General features: G+C 39.1%; 1 protein-coding gene across 3 annotated transcripts in view; it reads left to right on the top strand.

Annotated features, from left to right (window-relative positions):
* COL8A1 (collagen type VIII alpha 1 chain) overlaps positions 1-23477 on the top strand; it is a 123946-nt gene that overhangs the window by 73954 nt on the left and 26515 nt on the right. For 2 of the 3 annotated variants that reach the window (XM_042031125.1, XM_042031124.1), the window contains exon 3: positions 19073-19188. The exons of the other annotated variant lie outside the window; for it this stretch is intronic. The gene's annotated coding sequence lies outside the window, so the exon portion shown is untranslated. The remainder of the gene's footprint in view (positions 1-19072; positions 19189-23477) is intronic. 3 annotated transcript variants of the gene reach the window in all.

Raw genomic sequence — 23477 nt, 5'->3', positions numbered from 1 at the left:
GGGCACTGCCAGTCACTCCTTCTGCCAAGAGAAATTCATGTCCTCATGCAGGAACTCATTCCTGATCATCAGTACCTACAATTTCCTCTGAAGAAAGTCAGAATGAAAAATACCTGCAAGACAAACTAGCCTTATGCATATATAATATGTCAATAAAGGATTACTGTTCTCATCATTGTAACAGATCATTAGTATTCCCTAAATATTCACCTTATTTGTATGCATATGATAGAAGCTCTGTAGCTCAGTGCTGTAACACCTAGTCCCTAACCCCAACACAAAAATACTGAGTGCCTGGACTAAGGTGTTTAAATCTGTGCTTAGCCACAAAATGCTGAGCACAACAAATAATTCTCCAAGTCTTTAGACAAAGTTTTGATGCTCAGCACCTCTGAAAAGAAGCCAGGCTTCAGGCAGTGACATTTGGAAAATGTTGGCCAAAGCTCCTTGGTTAAGCTCTACATATCTTGTTAAAGGATTTTGTAAACATGAAGCAAACAAGCAATCATTGTGTGGGCTGAAGGCAGCAGTGCTTGAGATACACACAAAGGAGCATTTTGATTAGAAGGATGTGATACCAATTCAACATTAGCTTGAGGTGGCTGAGAGGAGTCCACCTGATGACTGATAAATGCAAGGCACATAGACCTGAAGTTTCTTATTTCTGTTTGTTAGTTTTTAAGAATCGCAAGTTTTGTTTTCCCCATTCCATGGATTAAACATGCAAAGTCCTTTATACCATACCTGAGGGCTCAAATAAGGCTTTGCCCTTATGATAGGCAGCACTGTGATTTATGGAAGAATTTTTGGAAGATTTGTTAAAAAAGCAAAAGGCCCAGACATTCTAACTGTACCCTATTTACCTCATAGTTGACCCTTTTCTTTCTCTGTTGCAGCAAATGCTTCTTTCCTTCTAAAGTTTTTAGGGATTTTTCTGGCAAAAGCAGAGATACCCCTTTACACATCATAGCATTCACCAGTTTTTTAACTCAGGACAGTATTTTTCTGTTGGCTAATTGCCATAACTCATGGCCACCTGCCACCATCTTGGTAACAGTGATAACAAAACTGATTGCATTTGTTAAAGACAGACTTGTGTTTACAGAGTTTCTTAGCAATCTTTTATTTAGGTTCATTTCAGCTCTCAAATTGTAACTTATTTTTCATTTGAACAATCACTGATAATTTATAAAACTGATTTCAATTTTTGTTCTTGCAATCAGTCGTCCAGTTTGTGGGCACATATTTAGCTGCTTCAAATTCCACACACATCAGATGACTGGAACACGCATTCAAAGCAAAGAGTGATTTTAGATATCTGGCTTTCCAAATGCCCAGCTGGAGACAGCACAACAAGGCCAACCTTAACCAAGCATGGACCACCCACTTCTGAGAACAAGATTGCCTCAAAGTGTCTCAAACTGAGGATCAGACACTTTTTAAAACTTAGGCATATTGTCATCATTTGTATCAGGTATAATACTAGAGTTACTATTTTTTAAAAAAGTAAGGAAAGTGAGACATAAATGTTCACTTTAAATGTTGCTTTTTAAAAACAGGTGCAATTTTCTTTTTGTGACAGCATCATTGATTGCTCTGGAAGTTTCAGCACTTTAGAGGCACGAATAAAATACGACTGAAATCTTAATCAGAAAAAACCCTTTTCTTTTTGCTGGTAGTTTGAGCTGGAGAAAAAGGAATAGAAGAAATCTGTAACATATGAGCAAAATTATCTCTAAATTGAGTGTTTAAAAATATTTCCATCAGGCATCAGTAGATGGGTCTTTAAATGAAAGCCAAGTATTACAATGGCATCTATTCTAGGTCTTGCATTCCAAGAGAGAAAATATGAGCCAGATAAGTTAGTCTGTGTTGACATGTAAAGTACATCACTTCCATTAGAAGGGCTGTTGTGGATCTAAATGACCCAAAAGATGCTCTGTGGCTCAACTGAATACCAGAGAACAGAAGCGTAAATGATTTTGGACATGGGTAATTCAATTGTAGTTCTTGCACTTCTGAATCAGCCTGTATGTAAACTTCAACCAGACAGAAAGCACCTGGGAAATCTCTGCTAAGAGGGCTTGATTCTTTGACAGCTTTGGATGACAGCCGACATAAACAGAGACTCAAGAAAGAGAGACATTGTCCTGTTTTTTCACTACAGCATTGTTTTTAAGATCACCTCCAAAAGCCCAAATTTACAATTAGAGAGCCTTCTCTGCAAGGGCAGCATGTAATTACATGCTTAGGGTTTTCAATATATGCTTGATATTTTCAGCACTCTTCACTCCAACTCATGCTGGTTTTCTTTCAGTGCTTATACCTCATTCTCCCCTGAAACCTCTAAAACTGAAATTTTTGCACACACAAAAGCTTCACTTCTTAGTTAACTTCATGTATGACATCACTTCCTTTTGTTGTTTATAAGCAAGAAGATTGTTCAGAAACATCCTAGATTTGTGTAATCTAAATGAATTGAAAGAAATAATTTAATCTTTATTTAGACAAAATAATGAGAAAATCAACAAGATGTCAAATCGAGACTGATTTCAGTAGTAATGACAGTAACTAATTAACTTCATTCTGCTTGACAATGCTGTTTACATTTTCCTGGCTCTCCTTAAAGTCAGTTATTTCAAAACTCAAAGGATTTCTCTTAAGCACATCTGCAAATTCAATGTCAGATCCAGATTCGCATTTTGGTGGTGAATCAAGCTGGCCTCAGTTCACCCAATGAGAGCCCAGTTTTTACCAGACAAACAAATTGAGGTGACTTAATACTTGTGGGGTTTAACTGACATATTTACTTGCTTTTGCCATCCTTTTTTCACTTCTAATGAATCAAACATATTACTCCACACTGTTGATAAATTGAAGATGATAGGAGAGAACAGATGAGATAGACATTAACAACTTTAAACAAAAGACGCCCAACTTAACTCACTAATATCTCACATCACCAGCCTTCAAAGGGAGGGTTACATTTTTTTAAAGAATTGAGAAAAATAACTAAGGTTTAAGAATTTTTATTCTCTAAATTTAAACTATACTAATGGGAAATTAGGCATGCTAGAAATATTCTGTATTACTGCACCTTCAAAATTATATGTCTTTGTAGAATACATACACTTAGTGACACAGATTATGTGTATGTATTCTCTTTATATAAATGTTGGTAATGAAAGACTGATCAGCATGTCAACAGATAAGGAATTTACTCAAATTCTTGGAAAATGAACAAGCTGAGACCTGTTCGCATGTATACGAATCTGATATGTACACGCAGTTGTTTAACTACATTGCAAACAGAAAGTCTGAGTCTGCTTTTTAGTACAGATACCAAAAAAAAGAAAATTTGTTACTCAGTGTCTAGTTGTGACCTAAGCCAAGTTGACATTGACATGAATTGGACTTCTTCCACCAAGGGGAATGAAACTTGGCTGCTAACATCTTTGTGCAAAGAGATACGTGACTCTACACAGAGCTCAGCAACAAGTCATGAGACCTAAGGCCTGGCACTGCCAGTGACTTTCTGGGAACCTTCAGGCAAGCGATTCTTTCCATTTTCCTTTGTTTTCCTAACTCGAAGTTGGTAGTAACAAAACTTATTCATACTTATCCTAGAAAGTCTTGTGGCTGTAAGTTGTCTTCAGGTCTAACCAGCATTACTACAAAACTGGCAGTGTTAGGCACTTCATTTTGTTGAGAGCAGAGACATCACTTCATTTTCTCCAATTGTGCTCCCAAAGGAAGCAATACCCCCTCCCAGCTGTTTTTAAACCCTGACTGAAAACCAACAGTCTACCTGCTAATGGTGTTTTCAGTGGGCTATTTACACTTTCACATACATTTGTTGCTATACTTTTGGTTCACAGGCTTTTCCACCAAGTGGGAATGAGATTGGTCTGCTCATACCAGCAGTATCAATTTGCTGCTGAGCAATAGCAATTCATGAGACCTGAAGAGTCATCTTGCGCCTGTTGCTCACATTGACTTGTACTGATCACTCCCGAGTTCTTTCATGAGAGGCACTGACATTAATTAATAATCAAAGACTTGCTCGGGCTCAGAGAAGTGACAGTGTCCATGTGTAAGCCAAATCGGGATAATCTCCTCATGTTACTCTCAGTTTTCTGCTGTAAAGAGAGACTTACTTAAAATATTGTAGAATACTTTCTTGGTCATGTAGAGCACAGTTTTCCACTGATATCATTTGATGCAGTGAAAAAAGTCAGAGGACCAGTTTAAACTGAATCACAGGCATTTCTGCTGAGAAAGCAACAGCTGCCTCAAAGACGTTGAACAATGAGGTCTGCTTTGAAGAGCTAATGCAAGTTTATTTGCTCTGCAACAGAGCAAACCTTCAGTTCTGGTTTTTTTTAAACATTCTTTCAATAGTTTAGCCTGGGTTTTGCACAACCTTTGCAGAATTAAGCACTCTAGCAGACCGCTGCCAACAAGGGTTGCTTAATTCCTCAGTAAAGGGGGAGTCTTGTTATTTAAATAAAGTAGCTACTGTAGTAGATTTGCAGATATGTTAAGAGTATTACAGGATCTAGAGGTAGATTTAGGAAGAAAATACTATAAAGCAGGAAAAAATTAAACAGAGTACTTACTGAAACTTGAAAGACATTATGACATGTGATGTGATTGCATCAGATAGAAGCAGGTGGAACTGTGTTACCTGGACATGGAGTGTAATGCATGTTGCAAAGTGAGACTTGATTATAGTTACACATCCCTTAAAAACACGGCCACCTTTTAAATCTACCACTGCCAATTACATTGGAGGAAGAAAACAGAAGCCACAGGGTTCTTCTGTCTGCAAACCACCATATTATGTTTTCCTAAGGACCAGTATGTTACCCACAATTTTTTGTCTGAAACTGGACTGGTGAATTCATTGGCCACAGATTCGCTGTGATAGGACAGCAGCTACTGCATTACCAGAGGAACCACAGCAACACAGACTATTTAGTCTAATGCCTTTGCTGTGGTGATAGGGTCTCTTTGCAACAGCCATTCTGGAAAAAATGCCCAGAGGCAACTCAGTTTCCATTCTTCAAGTGAACTTCATACTGCTTTACTCACCTAAATGGAAGTAGTGTGTGCTATGGTATCGCCTGGTCACTGTGAGTTCCTCCAAATCCAGGATTTTAGTAAAAGTAAGCAGACCCTGTAGTTTCTCCGGCATCTCTCTATCTCACCCAGAAAGACAGAGATGACCCAAAGGCCACAGACATGCACAGAAGGTAGTGACAGCTTTAACTGAGTCCTGAAGCACCAGGAGGGGGAATCCTTGCTGCTGACCCTTTCACAGGAAAGGAGTTGCATGGCTATTCCACTGGAACCTTTCACGCTTGCATTCTCGAGTGTAGATAATTGTATTTTTTTTACTGTGTAAGTTATACTACACCAAAGCAACCAGAGAGTCTTCTGCAAGTAGGAACAGCTCAATGGTGCTTTCTCATTGGTTTTCTTCCCTGGCCCATGGTACTTTACAGCAGATGGATTGCCTGTTGCTCTAGGTTGATGGCTGACTGTGCCTGCTTTGAAACAAGGTGTCAGGCACTTGTCCAGGATTTGCATAAAAACCTCACATAAAAACACACGTCTGTGTGTTTAGCTAGTGATATATACACTGGAAAGACACAACCAGTCTAAATTTTTTCAGCTTGTGAAAGGTCTGTCAGACCAACCCCTTGAAAAAGCACTCTGGGATTTTATTGGAAAAAATTACTTCAAGAGAAACATTCTCCCAGCATTCTCAAAAACCTATATGCAAACTTGCTCCCTTTAGAGAATAAACAAGTGTTTTTGCAGACTCAGCTGCAGAGGTTTTATTGGCAGGTTATTAAAAGCTGCAATTTTTTTTTAATATAGTTTCAAGAAAAAAATTTAGACACTTATGGGAGACTGACAATACTGAAATACAGAGGAAGAAAGAGACACTTGGTAAAATACATGATCAAAAACCAGAGCTGGTTCTCCTCAGAGCTCGCTTTGCCTAAATTATTAATGATCTCCATAGAAGCCCATGGATTTGCATAAATGTAAAGAGGAGTCAGTCAATGTATTTGCTGCACAAAGTGAATGCACAGGAGTTCTTTCCTTTCCCCATATTCTTGGACGACGTTTTGCTACTAGAAATTACAAACAAACTAAGCATTGAAAAGTGCTTTTCCACAACACCACTGAATGGTCTGGTTTATGACTTTCATTTGGGATGGTAACAAACTCTAGAATCAATCAGTTTTTAATGTAAGGTGTGATACATCTTTTTTTCTCTACTAGATATTTATTACACTAATTATATTCCTTTGGTATCTCAGTGTCCCCATTATTTGACACTATGGATATCTGCCTGTGTATAAATATTTCACGAACTACCCATAAGCTTGTAGATAGACATATAAATCATTAACAATTGTAAGAAAAATTCTGGCATGTTTCAAGTCAATGGCAAAACTTTCCTTGACTTCAGCAAGGATCAGATTTTGCCTCTTCCCCCTTTGCAATGTCTCTAGCAGGAGTCATTGCCCTTTTAATGCCAGCTGTCAGCAGGTGTCTTTGCTAGAAGTTCCAAATAACAGCATTTGCCTTATTATCCAGCATATTAAAACTGTATTTTCTGCTGGCTCACACTGAGCTTTCAGTCCGAGGTGGAGGTTGTGACATCTGCTCAAATGAGACTGCACACTGCTGGAATGAATTCCCAGATCATTCCTTAGTGAATTTGGAGCTAATAGAATCATAAACTGAAGTTGATTTGTATTCTGTATGGCCAAAGAGTGGCAATAAAGCCTTAGGATGGTTGGATCTTCCAAAGCACCCTGCCAGTTAGAACTGTTGTTTGTACCCTTGACCTCATTTGACCAACGGTCCAACGCTGCGTTGCATCCAGTAGGTTTCTGTGCTGGCATGTGGCAAACACGTGAGCAAATCATCTGGGTATAGAAATAATAATAATATTAGCAAATATCTTGGATCTCTAGCGCAGCTTTCAGTCCAAGAGCTTTAAATAACTACACATGTTAATTAATCTCTTCCAGCTTCCACAATGAGGTGGGTAAATGTTAATATAATCATTCTGTAGATGGGAAGACATTAGCTCAGAGCTGTTACATGACCTGCCTGCTGGCTGATATGAGGGAGGGATTCTGAGGGAGGTGGACCCTGCATCTAACAAGGCTGTTTCTTGTGTGCTCTCAAGCAAAGTCAGCTGAAGATAAGTTGACAACATATCTCTACATATTCTGCGCAATTTAACCCTGTCTTTTGCTGGTCTCAGAACAGGATCTACCATGTAGGTGATACATGGCTTCTTAGAAACCACATTTCATATCCTCTGCTGGAGATACTTATGTTCAGTGAACTGGTGGCCTCTGCAAGAATCCATACCTCTAATTAATGGAGATCTCATCTTTGGGGGAAAAGTAACCCACAGGGATATCTTTCTATCTTTCTTTGAAGAAGAGCTCATTTTAGGAGAATGAAATGCTCACTTTCTCTTGTGATTTTGGGGAATTGGAGCATATCTGATTTTCCCCATCCTTTGTCAGTGTCATCCCGTATCATCAGATATTTTTACACTTCTTTCCCCAATAAAAATTCACCTGAAAATAGTGATGTAAAAATAGGACGTTAATAGCTGTGCAATTCTGTTGCTAGTTTTGATCTCTAACACAGCTGTATCTATCCGTCAGATACAAATTTGACCCATCTTCCTTCATCAGACCTCATCCTCTTCAAGTCCAGTTTTAAATTAAAATAACCATATCCTTTGTTTTACTGTGTTCATAGCCAAATATGGTATCTGCTAAACCTGCCAGCAATCCTGCTAAGATCTGAAGTATCTTTTTAATGTTTGCCAGACCTAAAACTTATCCCAGTCAGCCTTGTACTATTATTGCCTAAGAAACTAAAGGCATTAACCAGCTGCTGGGGAACATAAGTAATTTCATGGTTTTGTTTGCATTTGTCAGTTTTTGAGGGAAGAAATGGCTGGTATTTTTCCAGTTTCCAAAAGCTGAAGATTCCATTTACCTCTGTGCTTCCATATAGGTTTAGATTACCACTTCTGAAGATGGAATCTGAGGTCATCCCACATGAAATCAGTAATGATATGTAGGTCCCTAGGAAATATTTAAGTCCCAAGGAAATTCAAGGCCAGGTTGGACGGGGCTCTGAGCGCCTTGGTCTAGTTGAAGGTGTCCTTGCCCACAGCAGGGGTGTTGGAACCAGATGATCTTCAAGGTCCCCTTCCAACCCAAACCATTCTAAGATTCTATGATCCCCATGTGTCTATGACTTGGACAGCAGTGAAGGTATTTAAGTCTGTTAAATTCTCCACACTTTAAGTCATGGAAACAGCTGACAGTTTTATTTTTTACCACATGTAACACAGAAATTATCTTTGGGTAAGGTTATATCCATGTTGGAAGTTACAAGTTTATAGATCACTTTGACTGTCATGTCACTCTGTTATCCAGAAGAAGGGTGGAAGTTATCTATAAAATGGTTTTATAGCTGTTGTAGCATATGACTTGAAATTAGTTCAGGTTAAAATACCAAGGATAAAAGAAAGAGGACTTAACTCCTGGAGGGTTCTCCCATATGCATGCAAATTTAATTTTAGTACTAACTGCAGTTTGAACTCTAGAACAGAGAAGTTACATGCCACGTTCAGAGGGCTACAATATGGCAAACAGTTTAGATTTAGCCACTCCATCCCACTCCATCAAAATCCTACTTGCCACCTCTTGAAAAGACAGATATGAGACTCAATTATACATTTATGAAAAAGTAAAATTAATGAACTAATATCATTTTGAATTTGTTCTTAATTAATCTAAAGTGATACACATCTGATTCATACTTTAAAAGACTGTTCCCATTCTGTTGGCCAGAATGCTGTCAGCATCTTACAATCCATCTTTATTCAAGATCTGTATTTTCTACACATCTTCATAAATTCAGAAGTGTTAAAACTGTGATTAGAAACATTCTATCACCAAAATCTTTCTGTTAACTCAGAAGAGGTATCTATCTTTAGAATTAGCATTAGTAAATCTTTTTATTCTCAGGGATTCATCAAAGCCCGGACTTCTGTGGCTTTTTATAGCTGAAATATTTACAGAATCTCTGCTTAGTTACACTTCCATCCAAATGTTCTTTCTGTTGCTGTCTGTAGGACTTCAGCTAAGTCAAAAGTACTTACTTTATTTTGCAGTGCTTGTGCTATTTCGTACTGTATATATTTGAGAAAATTTTTTAATGTCCCATGGCAGGGGGGGTGGAACTAGAGGTTCTTTAGGGTCCCTTCCAACCCAAATAGTTCTGTTTAATTAATGTTGTCATTCTTATCAGCCCAATACTTATATATATTCAATGGCATTTGCCATGTTTATTGCATGACTCATGCCTGACATCTGAGCACCACTGCTGCCTTGTCACACAACTCACCTTACAGCTGCTGTCTCTTCAAAGATCTGCATAGCAGTACAGCTGAGAGTCTAATACAGTCACATGTGTAAATACCACCTATGTAAATGCATCTAGCGATGAAACTTCGGAGCAGAAATTCCAGGCATGATAGAAACACAGTATGTACTGTAAGTTTTAATTAGCAAAGTACACTCATAAGAGAAAAATAATTCAGTGCTTGGAAAAGTAGAGGCTCTGCTTTTTGGGGGCAGGGAGTCAAGCGGTAGGGGAACACGCAGGATCTGGCTGAGTTCACAGGACATATCCCAAGTGCAAGGCAGTTCAAGAGGTGGGATGTGTCATAATTCCTTCAAACACACAAGCAGTGCTTGTGCTGCTGGTTCTGGATAAGGCTCCATATTCCTATAGAAAGGAAGGCTGACCCACTAAAGCCCTGACACGGGGAATACCCCCATCCTATGCATCTCTTACAGACCTCCTGACCAACCTTGGAGAGAGGACCTAGCCTCATTCCAGCTACAAAATGGGAGTAGTATCTCTTCCCTATCTCACAAGGTACTGTGAAGATAAATATGTGAATATTTAGGTAGTACTGTAAAGATGACCAAATAAGCCACTGGCATGAGCTTATTGGGTACTATATTAGCGTGGAGAGGAATTCTCCTTTTTGCCTGTAATGGGAAACTCCTAAAATCTTGCCTTAAAAGGAACAGACAACAAACAGCATGAATCCCTAAGGGGAATGAAGAGGAGGTCATACTTTACAGTCCACGTAGGCATTTTACTTCCAAGGGGAGCATTTTGAACATATTTTCTGTACTTTTTCCTCTGTAAACCTGAAAGCATTTTCCTCTGTGATGAAACGTTCAAATATAACATTTCTCCTTTTTGATAAATAATAGTAGACCATGTTTCTTTTCATTTCCTCCTCCCAATCCGGGTATAAAACATGTCTGTTTATGTTTAATTGCTTTGATTTTATTTAAGAGGAAAAGTATGGTGAAAAAAGAAAACCACCCATACTTTCCTGCCATTGGTATTTTGCTCTCTGCTAAATATGGGGGCATCTCCACCTCTTCAGCATAAGCCCCTATTCAGTGAAGTATCTAATCATGTACGCAACTCAACATCTAATGCTTGCTCTCAAAAATAAATGAGATGCCTGTTTAATTACTTCATCAGTTTAGCACTCTGGAGACTTGAACAGAAAAGTTTTGCCTTTTCTTTATGATGTGAGATTCTATAATGCCAATGTAGAAAGTGTTTGGCAATTTCATCTCCTTTAAGCTTTTTCCATTTGCAAAAAGTCAAAGGTGTAGAGTGTTCTATATTCAGCTATCTGGGAATCAGCAATGAAAGAAAGAATTTTCTTCTGTTTGCTTGTTTCTGCCCATGCTCAGTATGCAGATTCTCTGCCCTGATATAATTCACGTGGATTACATTTATGGGGTTTAGAATAATTCCTTCAAATATACACTACAAAAGTTAGCACAGTCCTTATGGCTCTCCTTAACTTTTAGAGAGAAATTACATAAAAGGATGTGGTGTGGGTCATGGAGTTTAGCCAAACAAATCAACAAAGCAGCAAGAATTGCCTGGTGCCAGTCAGGGTAAGGAACACCACCTATACCTGTGGTAAACAGAGCACATTTGTCATTGCATGATATATTAGCAAACTAGGTGTTCTAACTTTTTATTAGATTATATAAAAAAATGTGCACTTCATTTTTCCTTATGAGACTAAGCTGATAAAAATTCCAGGATGGATAAATAATTGATTTGTTGAGATTGGCAGCAGTAAGGAACTGGAAAGTTTACATTTGTTTTTTTTTTTCTTCCTTTCTTTCCTTTTTTTTTTTTTAAGAGGCACACATAAATAACCTGACTGAATTACACCATGTCCTTTATACCTACTGTTTCCTTTTACAAGTACCTCTCCCAGAAACAGCTAGTCTTGGCTGCACTAGAAAATCCTTCTATGTGTTAGTTAGAATCAGGAAAAATTTCAAGACAGAAGTTCAGTAGTCCTAGCAGAGTTTGGATTTCATCACAAATTTGAATTTCTGTCCAAGTTCACGGTGTAGAAACATACCAGAGAGAAATATGCAGTGATACATAACTCTGTCCTGAAGACCTGGCAAAATTTCTGTCTGGACCAGTAATACCTCCTTATAATCTTCTTGGCCCTCGCAGGCCTAGTCCTTAATTGCAGTTCACCATGCTCCAACAAACCTTTTCTGGGGAGGTGGTTTTGCAGGAATTGCTTTGGCTGAAACGCCTGAGAAGCTTATCACAATTATAAGCCACTATTAACAAGAAACACATCTTGTGATAGTTCCAGTATCACTAAAGAAATGGAGTACCATTACCCCATGTGCTTATGTCTGCCACAAGGCACGGATCTCACACTTTGCCTGGCAAGCAAAAACTAAATTATTGAATTTTCATGGACTAAACAAAGTACAACAACTATACCTATTTGCAAACAAGTTGTAATCACACCCCATTAGCCTCTGATAGCCTAATCATGAGGAATCAAGTTACTGATGCTTGATGGATTATAGAAAATGTGGTTTATACCTATAGAACAAGTCCAAAGTATTGCATAAACTAAGAAGGTAGAAAAATTCCTCAGGCATGCTGAGGCAAATTAAAAATGGAGAAAAAGGAGAACTTTCTTTTATTGGCTTAAGGGAACACCTTTACAGCTAGATACTGAAAGCATTGTGCTGGTTCCTAATTAGTCAGACATGTATTTCTCTGAATAAAGTCCACAGGAATTATCTGGTCAAGATCACCCATTTGGTTCTTAAATTTTCACCATTAGTCCATGAAGTGTCTGTTCACTTTCCATGTCTCCTACACAGCATGAAAAAGTGGCATAAAAGCAGCCCAGCCTAGCATGGTATGCACTGAACAGCTACTTTTGTTATCATATGAGGAAAGGACAGATTTTGGTGGAGAGTGGGTATGAACAGGGCCCCTGCTAATAACTAGAAGAGCAAACAAGTGGTGTTAAGCAGAGCTAATACTTATCTACCTAATTCACTCTCATGATGAGAAACACAGCTCAACTTCAATCCTGAAGAGTAACTGTTGGACTTCACAGCACACATACAACCACGCTGAAGTTATCATAAATGGCAAAATACAGGTCTCCACGTGGATGCCTAGATCCTTCCCCACTGTTTGTTGGAGTGGGGCCTGGCAGGCCGAAGTGTCTGCCAGATTCATATTGAAGCCCCTGTGGTGCAGCCAGGGAAGCTGGAAACTCTCATAGTGCATAGACCTCCCTCAAGGACTCTGCCTGCCTCCATCAGGTACCAAAAAAAGCACACCCTTTCCCAAGACCTGAGGGTGCTGACACGCTCATGAAGGATGTTTACTGTCTTGCTGACTTGAGCTCTTCATTGGATACCGGCTCAAGGAGAGGGAATGAAAGAAGAGAATACTCCTAGGAAACAGAATACCTTGTTCACCTAACAGTGAGCCAGATTATAGATAATATTACCTGATCACATCAGATGGAGCAAGTAATGTATCTTCTTAAGTCCAATAACGAGCGAGTGATAACCTACTGAGAGTGTACCCAGTGCAACTGATCCTAATTACTGTCCTCTAAATAGGAAGCAAGATTATGCCTTGTATCCAGACTAAGTTAGCCACACGTACTGAAATAGAAAATTACCTGTAAAAGGCAGTCAGAATGATTCCTTTCAAACACAGTATCCACGTTGGGTGCCAATAATTATTTGTCCCCGTTTGAGACAAATTCTGAGGAATGTCCGAAATGAACATCCTCTGACAGGAGGCAGGGTACAGCCACCCCTTCCCCACCAGGTTTGGGAAGAAATTCCTCGGTGGAAAGTGAAAAAGGAAAAAAAAAAAACCTGTTTATTTATTTAACAAGTAAAGTGCACACAGGCATGGAAAACAAAACAAAAAAAAACAAAACAAAACAAAAAAAAAAAACAAAAAAAAAAAAAAAAAAGAAGAAGAATGCTAAATAATAAAACCTCTCACTGTGGAGAGAACCTGGGCAGATTTCAGAGTCCCTTGTGGGTGTGGCTTTTTCCTCTCCAGAGCGGGAGCTTGGCGTGGGCCCCTCTGGGCCTCGGTGGAAAGGCCTCCCAGTGAATCTGGTGTTCTGAACAGTTGCGGAAGAAAAGAAGAAGCCCAAGTCCCAGGGCTCTGTACTTTAGCTAACAAACAAGAAACTAGATAAAAAGCAAAAGGAATGTAACTCTTCCCTGCTGCAGAAACGGAGCCACCGGGCAGGAGAAGCCATAGAGCCTGTGTTTTGAACACAGAGCCAAAGGAATTCCACCGGCTCTCCCCCCTCTCTGTTAAAGGTACAGAAAGGTACAGGGTTCATGTCTGGCATAGGGCAGACTATAGAGAATACAGTATCATACAGTCACCCCAGGACAGACAGAAAACACAACATTTTTTAAGCAGCACAGAAATCCCGTAAAGCTAGCAGGAGTACTATCTGAATGATTGTGAATTTACTACAATGGAAAAACCAAAATAGGCAAGAGGATGTCATGACATCCCTTCTGTTATTACTCTCAGTCACTGGTAGAAACTTGACACACCATTTCTGAAGCAACTGTAACAAACTCCTTTTTTTTTTTTTTTTTTTTTTTTTTTGTATGTGTCTGTGAAGGAGCATAAAAATGCTTTTACCTTGGTGTTGCTTAAAGTTTTGGTTATGATTCAAGCATTATATTGAGAGTAATTGCAACATTATGTGCTGCCAGCATTTGCAGTACAAAACTCTGTGTCTTTCTCCCACTTTATTTAAAAAAGAACATTTTGCACCTCAATAGCTAGTTGTGGTTTTGGATCATAAGGCACTAAGGGTTTTCATCTGTTCTGATTCCCACCCCTTCCATCTCATTTTTCTCATGGCTTAGAACAAAATATTAGTGTGACTCATCCGTCATAAGTAATTTTCATATCCTCTACCTTCTATTTTGGTGTGTGATTAGACAAAATCTGTAGTTATGTAAAAGTATTTGTGAATTTTTTATAATGGAAGATATGAATCACAGGTACTTTAAGCAAAAAAAGAGAACAATGTCAGGACAAAGCGAATTATAAATGAAAGCAACATATATATAATAATAAATACTTTAAAACATGCTACTTCAATTTACTATTTCTAAATATTAAATCTTACAGCTGTCATCTCTGGAACACTGGAAAAGGAAATAATAAAAGGGAAAAAAATAGTTTATGGACTGTCTTATCCAAAGCAAGCCCCAATTTTGATACCAAAACATTTACAAGGACACTAATTATACTTGGAAAGCTGGAATTCAGAATTGCAAATGTCAGTTCCAGGATGTTAATGTTTTCTGGTACAGTTTAGGAAATCCTATGTAGCATGCTACTTTCAAAAAATGCAATTATGTTTATACATTCCTGTGACTTTTCTCCAGATCAACCTTCTATCCTGCAGTAGTACCTTCTCACAAAAAACCCTTAAAAATTCCCTAGAAAACAGAACAATCAATCAGTACAGAAGTGATTTTGCTACAGAGGCATTTCCAACATTTGATCAGATTCTTCTTTTCTCCCTCAAATAACAGACTGAAATATTTTACTAAGTGGATCAAGTCAGTGCAAGCTTCATTCCATGAAAGTCATTTGTATTTGGGCTGAATACTGAATCAGCAGGACTTAAGTTATCTGCTTAAAATAGAAGTTATATTTCTGTGACTACTTAAATTAACTAGGGATCGTGATGTTTCTCTGCTAAGAGAGAGAATACAGTGATTTTGAGATCTGCCTTTCTGCTTTTGTCTTTCTGCACTTGAATTGCAAACTCAGAACGTTTTCTACACCCAGCTAATACCTGCAGGCAGCAGAGTAGAAGGGAGAGAAGAGTGCAAGCCACCTCACTATATTTGAAGATTCAGTAAACATAAAATAAATTCTCTCCTCTCCTTTCAGATACAATTTTGCAAAAAGTAATTCTTAAAAGCAGACCAATGGAAGGAAACTTATCAATCAGGAAATTCAATGCTGAAATGTTCTCTTAGGAATTATTTCTTTCATTCTCCCCTCTCTCATATTCCCTCCCTCCCTCCCTCCCTTCCTTCTCCAAGAAGCCTTCTAGGGAGTTATTTTCTCCATAGCAAAAAAAAGACTTTTGTTGCTTCAAGTTGCTCAGCATCATGGCTTGTACTTGGGACTTCTCCAAATAGTCCTAATATATATATCAGGATCTGCATGTAACTAAATAACATGTGATTGAAGACAGGGATTGTATCAGTAGGAAATCTTCCAAGAGATTATTTTTTCAGGTTAAAAACCCAATTGTTGCCCCATCATTAAATTTTCAGTTCTGAAAGTAGTAAAGTGGAAGAATGCACATCAAGTGGTTGGTCTCAGGACATGAAGAGCTGGATCATCATCATCATCATCATCATGATAATAATAATAGATGAATGTGAAAGAAAGTATCTCAAAGTGGCCAAGAGTTCCCCTAAGAAAAGTCAGTGGGAGCCTGTTGAGTGATCTACTAGAGCTGGAATTTGTCTTTTTATTTGTTAGACTGTGTAGCAAAACTGAAGTCTCAGCTGAGGGCATCCTTGGAGCAGACAAGGCAAGCAGGGGTAGCAGTGGTGGTGTGGGATGGGGAAAGACATGGGAGTGAAAGGTGGGGATTGAGTGTCTCTGTGTGGAGAGGTTTAAAGGGGACAGGGCACTTTTTCTGCTCATGAAGTTATTTCTCTTCCTTGTGACCTCTTCTTTTCCTTCCTTTCTCTCCTCCTCAGAGACCGTCCCTTTATTTCCATTGTTTCCAACATCACCATCTACACATTTTTCTGTTCTTGACTGTTAAGGATGGATCAGTCCTGGTTTGGATGGACAGGAACTAGGCCAGGACCAGGGCAGAAAGGCAGAGAAATCCTGCTGCAGATCAAAGGACAGATGTGACTGCTGCTGCTAAACTGGGGCCCTCTGGTACACACTGGCACTCCTTTACCCTCTCCCTAATCCCGCAAAGGCAGTAACAGCAGCATGGATGGTACAAACGGGAGGCAGGAATGAGCTGTTTGGCTGAAATGCCTAATCCCTCACTCCTCAGTCACAGGCAAAGTAGCTGCCATCCCCTTCAGTCTGGCAGATCTCCATTTTTCTAAGTATACAAAGCTACTTCTGACTTGGTGACTTCCCCTCACTCACACAAGAAGCTGAGCCAAATCCCCAAACCTAAATACCTGCAAGCTGCAGAGAAGTTTGTATCCCAAGCTGAATTGCGGAGCACAGAGACATCTCTAAAAGTTCTGATAGGGTGTAGATGTGTTCTGAATTACTGCCTCATTCTTTGAAGGAGAAGGCCTGTTTGGCAGGATAAACAACGAAAACCTGCTCTTCAGAAAACCAGGAAGCAAATGGCAGTGAAGTTGTGGATACTGCATTGGCAGTTGCTGCTCTTCAGGCTTTAGTGTCCTCTCAGAAAGGTGCCAAATACACATTTCTTTGTACAGCTCCAATGAATTGGATGAAATCAACTGCAAATAATCCACAGTACTAGGATGTTATCTCCTATTGGTTCCCCAGGTGATCACATATCTCCTAAACTGCACCACAAACTCATCAGAGATCTGCTTGCAAGAGATGGATGGAGTCAGGAGAAAATCACCAGATTATCTACCAAAGCAAGTGTGGATTGGAGACCAAATTTGGTATTGCCAGAAAACTTAGCCTGCTATCATTAAAGAGATTTTTAAAAATAAATTTTACATCAGAGGCCAGAAAGCTCTGTCATCATTAATCTAATCCATAGTCTAAGACAAAGGGCCTGGAAAGGAGCCAGTTTCTTTCTGAAAGGGGTTTGGGCTTTGAGAGGAAGCCATGCATACCTGGCTGCCATGATGCAGCAGCTCTCAGAGCCTATGCTGGGACTAGGTGGGCAGCTGGAGTCATCTAAGGGAGAAACAGATTCCAGCCAGCAATCAGAAACTCAAGGGCTGGATGGCAACAGTGTACCCCAGAGGTACTGGGGTGATGTCTGGACATCTCCCTTCTGGCAGAAAACATTCCTCTCTCAAGAAAATTCAAGCTTCTTTTGTTAAAATGCATTGTTTTGAGAAAAACAACTAATTCTTTTGTCAGATTTGAGAGACCTTACAACAGCCCTGGTGTGGCATTCAGATGAAATAGGGTAGTGGGCACATTTCAAATGGACTTGAATAAATCTGAGGTAAAACAGTCAAGCGGGTTTCCCTTGTGAAATCAGTACTCCTCCCTTTTCAAATGCCTCCTGCCCCTGAGGTTTGCATGGTCTCGTGGTGGCCAGGCCACCCAGGGCAGAGCTGCCTGGGGCCCACTGGGTGCTGGGGTACAGGGCACTGCTGCAGTGCAGCCTTGCAGAGGTTGGGAGCCACTGCTCTTGAGTTTGCATTTTGCCCTAGCTGGTTAAATGCTAGTAGTAAATGGAGAGATACCTTTGGGTATGTTTGGCTCCTTGGAGTTACTCTGACTGCTAGAAAACCAGGGGCTCTGGAGAGCAAAAACACAGGCAAGGAAGATCTTAGGCCAAATACATCAATTTTCAACCACAAAGCAAATCAGCTATTGAAGAGCAATCACCCTGCTTATCAATGAGCTGGGTTTCAGGAGCCCATGGCTCCATGTAGGACGGATGCTGAGCAGCAAGTGCAGCATATGGTGAGCAGCTGAGGGCAGGGCCTGTGCAGAGAGGTACTGGACCCTCCCCAGCTCTGATCCAGCGCAGCACCCAAGCATATGCTCAGTCCAGCTGGAGCACACTCATCCAGAATTCTCCATCCACAACTGAACCCTAAACATCTCGGTGGCAGCTGAACCCACCAAATCACAGACTCTTCCCAGCCATGTCAGTGGGATTTGTGTCAGGCGAAGCACATAGGACGTGGTAGCAGCTGTGTGAGAACGATCAGACTATAAAAGAGAAAAGCAGATTTTATTTTATGTAGGACACTAGCATTGTCTGTGGCTCCCCTTGTTAGTATCCTCACATTATGAGTGCAGTAATGCCCGGGACTTTGGTAGTTCCAAGCACAATGCCTCTTGGGAACTAATTATTTTATTTATGTGTTGCATGAAAGGGTTTGTATGCACATTTTCATGGGCACGACACACATGGAGAAATATGAGATTAGGTAAAAGTTTTTCATCTGTATTTCAGACTGATAATTTTATACCTTGTAATCTGAAAAAGTTATGCAGTGTCTCTGTAGAAGGGTGGGAACAAGGCTCAAGGCACTTTTGAAATCCAAACCCATATTTTGATTTACAGCATAATTATTACAGGATTGCCAACAAAAACACCAAACACTAGGATTTTTGGTCCATATTCAAACTGCTACATCAGTTTTCACAAGCACTGAATAACTAAAAAGGCTACTCAAAGTGAATGAGTTGCTAGGTTTTCATACTTCTGAACAGTAGACCTTGAATAAGAAGCTGGAATATGGAATTAAAAGACTATGCTAAGCCACTATGTTTGAAAAGTTTGAAAATTTTGACTAATATTTCTTAATATTTCGGGGCGGGGGGGGGGGGTCAGGGGGGGAAGGATAGTGTGCTCATACATTTCTTATAATCTTTCTTTTCCCCCTAGGGACCAACTTAAAATCAACTAAGTAACACCAGGCCTAACACAATCAGAAAATCTAGGTCTCTTAGAGTGAAAAGGAACCAACCTGTCCTTCTTCTGCCCTGTCCTGAAATCTTAATGTAAGTATATTCAGCTTTGCAATCCTAAGTGAGTTCTATGTAATACCAAAAACAAAGTACAAAGGCTTAAAACTGAAGTTGTCTTAAAGCCATCACCTACACAGGATTTGATAAGTTGTTCAAGTGTTTGCTATACACCAAAGCTTTTGAATTTTGAGTGGAAAATTATGTGGCACATAGATTTTGGTAATCATCCTCAGCAGCACTTTTTTATCTTTTAGATAAAACAATCTATCCTTTCAGTCATTCTCCATTGTTTGATATGTAGCTTTGGCATTTTGTGTTTATAAAAAGAAGCTTGGTTTAAATCTATTTGTGTGGTTGGAAAAGAGTCAGGGCAGGTTTCATTAAAAAGGATATGTCAAAAACCATTTTATCCTGGGAATAGAGTGAACCACGGTATTGATGTGCTTTTGATCCCCAAAATGCATGTGTACACGTGTCCACTTCCATATGTATGCACATGCTAAATTAAACAGCAGTAACATTCATTGAGAAATCCATACTTAATACAATGTTTAGTTTAGCTCAATAATGGGAAGAGTATGTTAAACATCATTCTGAGCCTTAATGGAAAAGTTTCTGACAACGAGACATTAGCTCATACTGTCCACAGTCATCTTATGCCTATGAGTATTGTTTGTTATCAAGTGTGACTTTTGGAAGAAAAAATGCATTATTGCTTAACAAGTTGCATTGCAGTAGTGTCCTACACTCTGTTTTGGTTTCTAGAAAGCTAATTAAAAGAATCCACATGGTAAGAATTAATCATGTAAATCCCTCAGACTTTCTGGACATCTTTTAAGGAGGATGAGTGCCACATTCAATAGCATTTCTCGCTTGTGGAGAAGTCATGCACAATTTGTCTGAGATGAAAAACCAGCAGTCACACAAACGTGACTCCACAGTGTGGCTGTAGAGCACCAGCCCTGTCAACAACCCCGCTCTGGGAACCCACTGGAGTTCACTGGGGTGATTCCCACTGGGGAGCACTGAACTATGAACCCAGTGGGGCGGACTCGTGCAGTGACAGGATTTTAGGATCTGGCCACTCCACGTCCGGAGCTGTCCCTGGTAACTGTTTCGCCCAGCATCAGCTGCTGTGACCTACCCTACATCGGGTGCTAGAAAAGTCTAACAAGAAAAAAAAGAAACAAAAAGAGGAAAAAAAATGCGAAAGGCTCCAGCCCACAAACTACGCAGAGAGAATAAAACGCTTCCCAGCTAGTACTTACATTCTCCCAGAGCATCCATAAAGTTTTAGGGCCCATCCACTTAACAAAACATCCATCCAAGAATGGCTGTGGACTTTCATAATTCAGCTGTGAAGTTTCTGTAGCAGTTGATGAAAAGACTGTATAACAACTCTCCTCTTTTCATTAGTAATTTCTTCAAACCTTTTGATAAATATCTTCTGGTGTTAGATAATAATATAGATCACTGTTAAAAAAGTATTACATGGTTTTTGTTAGTATTTTAGAATCCTTTACTACAACAGGTGAAACAGTAATATAAGCTGTTAAATATAGCTTCAATACAGAAAAAAACTACAGTTAAGCTAAGCATTACAAATTAGCACCCACTAATTTTCATGAATGGCAAAGTTGCTTTGAGAAAAACACTGTCCTCAACAATTCACAGATATCAAGGAACAGAGAATTAAGGGGAAAGCAAACTTTAAAAGAGGTTGAAAGTTCTGGAAAATATTGTTATTTCCTTTTTTTCTTTTAATCTGTTCCAGTGAATGTAGAAGAATTTCAGCAAAACATTCAGATTTGGATAGAAATATACCTCAAATGAAAAGGAAACAAAGCCCTCTATCTGTAGCAAGAGTATTTTCAGACTTGAGCATCAACTGGCAGATAGACTTGAAAGGCATTTGGGTCAAATAGAAGTCCCGAGCTGCTACCAAAATCAACAGTCTAATTGTCTCAGCTGAAACTGGGGCTTAGCTGTTGGGTTTCCTGTAACTAAATCTTGCCGCAAACAGCTCTGCTAAGTTTTTCCTTCAATAATAAAATAAAATAGAGCAAAATTAAGACAAATACAAGAGACAATGAAGATGAGTATGTAGTTCCCAACATAAGGAGGGGAGCAGACGTTAGAGGAAACTTGTGAAGATATCAAAATAGTTCTTGTCAGTTCTAAATGGTTGACATGACAGTTTTTTAAAAATAAACAATCAAACATCTGAAAGTAATTGGTAGACTAAGGGATTTATTTTATTTAAGCAATAAAGTATTTTAAAAATGTACTTAGAATGTCTAGCTTGCTTCAAATTGCTTTGGTTTTCTACACAGTGTCATTGTAGTCACTACCCACCCAAAAGTGGTATTTTAATAATATTTTTAAATTGAAAAACAACAACTGAAATGAAGAAAGCAAAACTATTCAGAAAGGTTACCAGAATGCACAGTTTAACTTCAGACACCTTCTAATCTGATCAGGAAGCAGAATGAAAAAAAAAAAAAGCTGAATTCAGAGGCAGTGAGTCAGGTGATAAAGTTATACAATTTTATGTGAATTTACTGAGGTCGTATCTCAAAATCCAAAGCAAACCTAAGTGACTGAAAGTAATGTTTCAGTTTATAGAGTCTGATATTTTTTCTGTCTACCCTTTTTCCGGTTGAACTGCCTTTTATGCCTCTCAGTGTATAAACTTCTTGAACATAGGCATCTCCTGTGTCCTCAGTTTCCTCCTCATTTTCTTGTGCTTTATGTGCCTTCATTCAATCCCTGCTTATCTGATAGTACGGATTGTTTTACTGGTCTGCCTTTTCCCTGTCTGACTTGGGGAGCTGGAAATACTGGATGACTTTTAGAGGAACCTAAACCTCAAATTACTCAAGTATTTATGGAAATGTTACCTAACATTTCCAGGACCATTTATTTTAAATAGGAGTCAGTTGCTGGCCTCCTTTACTCACTCATGAAAACCTAGCTTCAGACTCCTCTCAGCAGCTTTGGATGGGAGGAAATTAAAGGAGAATTACAAAAGAAAAATCTTTTCCAAACATAGCAGTGTTATTCAATAGCTTAGAAATTGACTTTTCTTTTCCTGTTGGTGAATGTGGTTCCTTTAACTAATCCAAGCATTATTGTGAATAAACCCAATGGTTGCTTTTGTCTGTGTTTTGAAGAAGAGGGGCTTGTTTAGGGCTTTAGCAGCAGTAATTGACACAGAAAGCTCCACTACAGAAGAACACATAGAAAGAACAAGATGAACTTGCCTCCACAAATCATTAGAATTGGGGATATTGTATAGATACCTCCTGTTTGCTGTTAGTAACCAGGATGACAAGTTTATGATCCCAGGCTGTGCAAAGCAGAGATCCAAGGAACCTGCTGCTCTTTAAATTCTCTGCTTCCGAGTCCCTTACTCCCCATACCAGCTCACATGAAAAGAACTTGAAGCCAGTAGGCAGCAGTTTTTTATACTGATAACAGAAGTTTGTGGAAGACTGGAACAATGTGCCTCTCTGATTTGGGAAACAGTTACACCAAAGAATAAGCCTTCTTATGGGTTTTGCATTATGCATAAATCCTCCTGTTTATATGCTAAAGCAAATGGTTTATTAACAGGTAGCTCATTAAAATAACATATAAAGCATAGAGCTGCCATCATCACTTTGCGAATGTTTTCCACACATTTTCCATAGCTTTTACATTCAGGGAAAAGTAGCTCTAAGTGAAAAGTCTTCTTTCAAAAGCCTCATTAGCATAATGTATCAATGAAATGATGCCATGTGGACCCAGTTTCTTTTGGTAAATGATGCCATGTGGACCCAGTTTCTTTCTATGCAGAAGTCTCTCAGGAAATGTCTCATTTTAAGACCGTTTTCTAGACCCTAAAGTGTTCAGACACAACTCTATTAATGCCTTTGCCTTGTAAAGTTCAAGGAATGCTACCACAATGTGAAATGAAATTTGAAATACAGTCAGAATAATTGCCCATCTAATACCAAGAGTTCAGCTAAAACATTTGTTATATAATTCAACCTTATATTTAGTTTCAAAGGAGTTTTATGTAGCTGTCGGGTTTATTTAAGTAACTGATTAAGACTGTCCTGTTTTAACTGGCAAAGTTATGCAAATAGCAACAAATATTAGAGTTCACAGTAGTCTTCCATAGGAACAATTTCACAGTCACAAAATGGTTGAGGTTTAAAAGCACCTCTGGAAGTTACCTTGTCCAACCCCCCAGCTCAAGCAGGGACATCTAGACTGGTTGCCCAGGACCAGTCCAGAAAGCTTTTGAACTACTTTCAAGGATGAGACTCCACAACCTC

This window comes from Corvus kubaryi, unplaced genomic scaffold (genome assembly GCF_017639235.1).
Source record: "Corvus kubaryi isolate FWS band 111438036 unplaced genomic scaffold, C.kubaryi_AGA036_p1.0 37341, whole genome shotgun sequence".
Lineage (NCBI taxonomy): Eukaryota > Metazoa > Chordata > Aves > Passeriformes > Corvidae > Corvus > Corvus kubaryi.
The sequence above is the reverse complement of the archived record's forward strand: the minus strand, read 5'-3'. Positions and strand labels throughout refer to the sequence as shown.